General features: G+C 45.2%; 1 protein-coding gene across 1 annotated transcript in view; it reads right to left on the bottom strand.

Annotated features, from left to right (window-relative positions):
- FRMPD1 (FERM and PDZ domain containing 1) overlaps window positions 1-4,945 on the bottom strand; it is a 61,857-nt gene extending 56,912 nt beyond the window's left edge. Inside the window, exon 1 of the mRNA XM_084834930.1 lies at window positions 4,864-4,945. The gene's annotated coding sequence lies outside the window, so the exon portion shown is untranslated. The remainder of the gene's footprint in view (window positions 1-4,863) is intronic.
- Window positions 4,946-6,000: the final 1,055 nt, after the last annotated feature.

Raw genomic sequence — 6,000 nt, forward strand, 5'->3', positions numbered from 1 at the left:
ACGATCAAAAAAGTTTGGAGACCACTGTTCTAGATAACAATTCCCTGGATTTTGGAAAGTAATATTAATGGTTATGTTCATTTGACATGTACAGCATCTTCACTTTGTGTCATTAACAGAGCCTTGTCCTGTGATGAACTCTGGCTATAAACAAATACATCTGACTAAGTCAGGGATGCAAAACTTCCAGCCCATGGAGGTTCTGCTTCTGGGCTGCAGAGGCTCCTTGGGTTTCTCTTGCTTGTGTTACTAATGTCATTATACTACGTCTGAAGTGATGATGTCCTAAGAAAAGCCATGCTGGATCAGACCAAGGGTCTACTGAGTCCAGCATTCTATTCACACAGTGTCCAACTAGCTACCCATGAGAAACCCACAAGCAGAACATGAGTGCAATAGCACCCTCCCACCCATGTTCCCGAGCAACTGGCATATGTAGCGATACTGCCTCTGATACTGGCCGTAGCATGTAGCCATCAGGACTAGCAGACATGGACAGCCTTCTCCTCCAGGACTTTCTCCAAGCCCCTTTTAAAGCCATCCAAATCGGGGTGGCTATCATCCTGTGGTAGCGAATTCCATAGTTTAACTACGCACTGTGTGAAGAAGTACTGCCTTTTATCTGTCCTGAATCTCCCACCAATCAGCGTCATGGGATGACCCCAGGTTCTAGTATTATGGGAGAGGGAGAAAAATATCTCCCCATCCACTTTCTGCACACCATGCATAATTTTGTACACTTCCATCATGTCCTGGAGGGCTGTGATCAAAATCCCAGGGATTGCCACTGCCAATTGGTTTCAACAGCAGCATAGGGTAATGAGGCCAAGAGGGCAAAGAAGGAAAATAACCTTGAGAAGCAGCAGCAGCCGGGGGAACAAGAGATCACTGAACAGCATGAAAATGACCTGAATATTTGGCACAGTGAGTGTATTTTCAGCAGTTGGTTTGGCTGCATCAAACATGCTAATTTCAAAGCAAATATCAAAACTAAAGAACATCTGATACAGCCGCCCTATTCAAAACAAAAGCTCTCTTCCACATGGCAATTAGATTGCCTTTGATGCTCTCCTCTCCATTCATTGCAGAAATTCTAAAGCATGCTCTATCCAAACAACACGCAAGAGATCATTGTGAGTTGACTATTGCCAAGCTAGGAGCCATGGAGCAATTGCTCTTTCAAAGGCTGTGTTGTATCTGCCTTTGCGATTTATATGTTATCTTGTGTGTGAGAGGCAGGTAAAATTGGACTGAAGGGAGCCAGGATCAGAGCAGCACCCCGTCCATGCATGTTTAGGGCGGCAGTATGGTTAACAGTATGGTTAAGCCCCTTCATGGATCACTGCCTTGTTGTGGCGAAGGGGCTTGTGTAACTCAGTGAAGCCATAAGCTATGCCGTGCAGGGCCACCCAAGACGGACAGGTCATGGCAGAGAGTTCTGACAAAATGTGGTCCACTGGAGAAGGAAATGGCAACCCACTCCAGTATTCTTGCCAAGAAAGCCCCATGGAACAGTAATGTATGGCTGTGAGAGCTGGACTATAAGGAAGGCTGAGTGCCGAAGAATTGATGCTTTCGAACTGTGGTGCTGGAGAAGACTCTTACGAATCCCCTGGACTGCAAGGAGGTCAAATCAGTCCATCCTAAAGGAAATCAACCCTGACTGCTCATTGGAAGGACAGATAATGAAGCTGAAGCTCCAATATTTTGGCCACCTAATGCGAAGAGAAAACTCCCTGGAAAAGACCCTGATGCTGGGTAAGACTGAAGGCAAAAGGAGAAGGGGACGGCAGAGGATGAGATGGCTAGATAGCATCACGGATGCAATGAATATGAACTTGAGCACGCTCTGGGAGAGAGCGCAGGACAGGAAGGCCTGGCGTGCTATGGTCCATGGGGTCACGAAGAGTCGGACACGACTGAACGACTGAACAACAACAAATGGTTAACAGCCTCTTTGGCACAACTTTGCACACTTCTCTGGTGTTGCTAAACAATCCTATTTTTGGTTGAAGATGATTATCAGGGAGCATTATAACATCACTGTTCCCACACTGAAGTACCTAAAGGCTCTGATAAGTGGGGCGCAGCTCCTCTAAAGGGGTGTGTATACCAGCTTTCCCCTGAGATATGTCCCAAGATAAGCTGGCACAATTGGTACCTGTCAGAGTCCATGCTGGGTGAAGCACATCTGAGTAACAGCTGGATTCTATATTTCCAAAATGGAGAATCCAACATTTCTCCCAGCAATCCTAGGGACAGCTGCCTGAAGGTCCAACCTGCAATCATCACATGACCTGCAGAGCCTAATTTGAAGGTTTGCAGACCCTTCCTCCCTGCTTCATCTTGAGACTCTGAACGCGAGGACATCACCATCAAGTCAGATTTTTCATTTCCCCCCACTCCTCTATTCTGTCTCCCCTGCCCCCCGCCAACCTGCTTTTTATGATATCTTGCCTGATTAAGAGATCTTGAAAGCTTGCACATTTTTGTGATCCTTTGGTTGGCTTCATAAGGTATTACATTAATATAGATTTTGGAATTTTTCTTACAACACAACTACCTTTTGTGTGTGTGTCATGTGTAGATAGTCACCCATACATAATATGATGTGCCCCCATCGACTTTAAACAACCCTCGTCAATTGGCTTAGCTCTTTCTAGATGTTTCTTTAGGCCAAAGTTAGGATGCAAAGTGCAGTCTTGGGCAAAACAAATGGCTGAATTAAGTGCATGGGCTCCTGCAGAAGAAGAGAGTTCAGCACTTCTGTGAATATTGATCAACCTGTCATTATTGTTCCAAAGCTCCTGTGGTTAAAAGGTAGGATGACTTCTGGTTGCTTGTTTGCTTGCTTGCTTTTCCTCCCCGCAATGGAATTACTTCTACTTCTGGTCAGATCTTGTGCCTGGCTTACAGGTATAGCTCCAGTTAAAAAGTTAACCTCATGCCCTCGAACAGATAACTTGCTGGCCCCATGCCAATCAGGAGGGCAGTGAAAGGGGAGCAAACCAGAGACAGGATAGGGTGTCTCTGTATGCTTATGGGATCCCCCAGGTACACAGGGCAGGGGAAGGACAAAACCCTGTTCCCAGCAAGGGCTGTGCATTGGCAAAGCCCCTCCAGGACATTATAAACAGTTAGAAGCCTGACAGTAACAAAAGCAGGGGGAGAGGGAAGAGAACAGCCCAACCCCACACCCCAACCAGGAAAAAAGACACTCTCCCAGACACTGTGGGAAGGAGCGGGTGTCCCGCCCTCAGGTTCTTGCTCAGGTTAGGGGGCTAGCCAGGGGGGCAGATGCACAACAGGACAAGGCTCCTGCCCCTCTAAAGTTGTGTAGAAGATGGAACTGTATGCATGAAAAGCTACACCTGCTGAATTTTCCTCTTCTACCCAACTTTTAAAGATGCAGGAGCCCTGGCCTCTTTCGCATCCGGCCACCTTACGTGCAGCTTCTTGTGGAACCAGCCCCCAAACCTTCCCGCTCTATGGTGCGCAGGTGTCACCCAAACTCGACAGGGGAGATAAACCCCCTCAGCCCGCTGCACCATTCAGATTGGGCACCGTCCCTCGCTTCCCTCCCCCTGGCAAACAGTTCAGGAGAAACCAAGCCTTCCCAGTGAGTCCTCACAAGTCCCCCTGACTTGTCTGATCCATGAGATCCCTTTTTCCCTCTGGCTTAGTTCAGATGTAATGCTTAACCTTGGTTTCCTACCCCCACTCAGCCTTACCCATAGTTAGACAGTACACTGTAATGAACAAACTGAGGGTTAAAAAAGTTCAAGGTTTGCCACAAGCCACAGCGTCGTTTCACATTTTGGAGCTGGTTGGCAAGTTATGGTAAAGTCAACACCAAGCAAATGATGATTACGGTGGTTTCCTTAACCCTTGTTAAGAGCCCAGGTGTACAATGAAACCACAGAAGGCAGATGTGGGGAGAAGCTACAGTTTAGCTCACCAAGCTACACTTTGCCTGTGAGATACCAACAGGGCCTATGTGTCACTTACAAATCAGAAACGTTGAAGAAAACCACCTTCGCCATAGCTTACTTGGTTCCGATGGAGCACTTTGCCATAGTTTGTGAACCAGCTCCAAAACGTGATGGTGCTGTTTGTGGCAAACCTTGAGCTTCCTTTATCCTTCATTTAAGGATAAGAGGTGGTATTCCCTCTCATACTGCTGTGGTTATAATTACTGGTAAAGTAGGGATGGAGAAGAAATTTGTTTGGTTCACAATTGAATGCAAACTTATATAATTGAACACTTTTGTACCAATACGTGAACTGGAACTCAGTGACCTTCCCAAATTCGGACTTCTCTGAATTTTGCAGCAGAATTCTCCAATTAAAAAAAGGTACAAAAATGTGTATATTAGAGAACGGTATTAGAAAGACTAATTTTAAAAAAGAATGATATTAGGCAGAATTCCATACAAAAATGAATGTATTAGGAGAAATGTACACAAATGCATATGAATTTTCATGCACGCTTTAAAAAAAAATCTCAAAGTTTGGAATGAACTGAATTTAAGATTGGAAAAATGAGGAACTGAGAGAAACCAACATTGACAGATCCCTTGTAATAACTAGCACAGTGCTTGACCATATATGTACACCCCCAACATGAGTTAACATTGCTGGTGAAATAATTGCGTATAAGAGGTTTGAGTCCTGTATGAAAGATAAACACTAAACACACTCAGTAAGTCTTCAATAAAATGCTAAAAAGCCCCTATAGAAAAGGCTGGGTTTGTGTGGAAAAAAACAAGTTTACAATTAAAATCAGGGAGAGACAAAGACAGACAGAAGGGAATGAGTACACAGGAATGAATACACTGAACTAACAGCCCTGCCAAGACTTACGTGTGTGTGCTTAACGTTGGCTCTAACCCAGCCGACCTGCTCACGTCCTTTGCATTTTGTAAGATGCCAGACCTTCTCCCAGCTCTGGATGCTACCTGTTGCTTAATGTCGGAGACATCAGTTCATTTGCCTTTCAACCTGTGGAGGAAGCAGAGCACTACGTGAAGAGTCAGACAAGGTTTTGAGTAGCACCTGGTTCAAGGATCTTCCCCTCTACATGTGCCCTATGCATACTGTAGTCATCTCTTTAGTGGTCTCTTTATTATGGCCATAAGACCCATTCAGGTTAACATACAAAGCACGAACAACAGCATGCAAAGATACACCAATTTAGCTAATAGTTAGTCAGTTGGGCTCTTATATGTATGGCTGTTTGGAAAAAAATTAGCCACCTATTCAGTAATTTGTGGGACCTTGTCTGATTGGAAATGCATTACCAGTCTTTCATCTGGATGCCTGGGAAAATTAGTCAGAAGAGGATATCACAAATCAGAGGAGAAATTAAACTACAAAAGTCCATGTGCCAGAGTTCCAGGGACTCCTGCCTTACACGTATACAATCTGTGTTGAAATGGAATTTTTGAAAGATCTGCCTTGAAGTACTGCTGTTGGTGGAACATTAAGTCTGAATGCTCTATGAACTTGTCTGTTCTTCCGAGAAATCAATAAGAAGGTGAGGTACCCTAACTGGGCAGAATCCCATGGGCCGCGGAGAAACAAGTTCCATTAGCCAGAGAGTCTTTCAATGCCCTAACATCTTTGTTTCAGAACTTTGAAAGCTTGTTGTAGCTTGAGCATTAGAAGAGATTTGAAGAAAACACCACGTGAACCAATCTTATGTAAAATTGTATGGGAGCGTTTCCTAGACTATGAGCCTGTTAGCGCACACTTCCTGGCTTTCCTGGGAGACAGAATGAAGAGAGGTTTCAGAGCATGAGAAATGCCTTGCGGATGAGGCCTAGAGACTCCAGCATCCTGGAGTGGCTCCCAAAGGCCTCTGGAAGTTCTCAAGCAGGGCAAGGGAAGGTGACGGCTGCCCCTTTACATCTCCAGCATCTGGTATTCAGAGGTCTACCACTTCTGTACATGAAAATTTCATGTAGCTATCATGGCCAGTACCCATGGAATTTGCCTAGA

The sequence above is a fragment of the Heloderma suspectum genome, chromosome 2 (assembly GCF_057233095.1).
Source record: "Heloderma suspectum isolate Gila_16-S chromosome 2, 16-S_ref, whole genome shotgun sequence".
Classification (NCBI taxonomy): Eukaryota; Metazoa; Chordata; class Lepidosauria; order Squamata; family Helodermatidae; genus Heloderma; species Heloderma suspectum.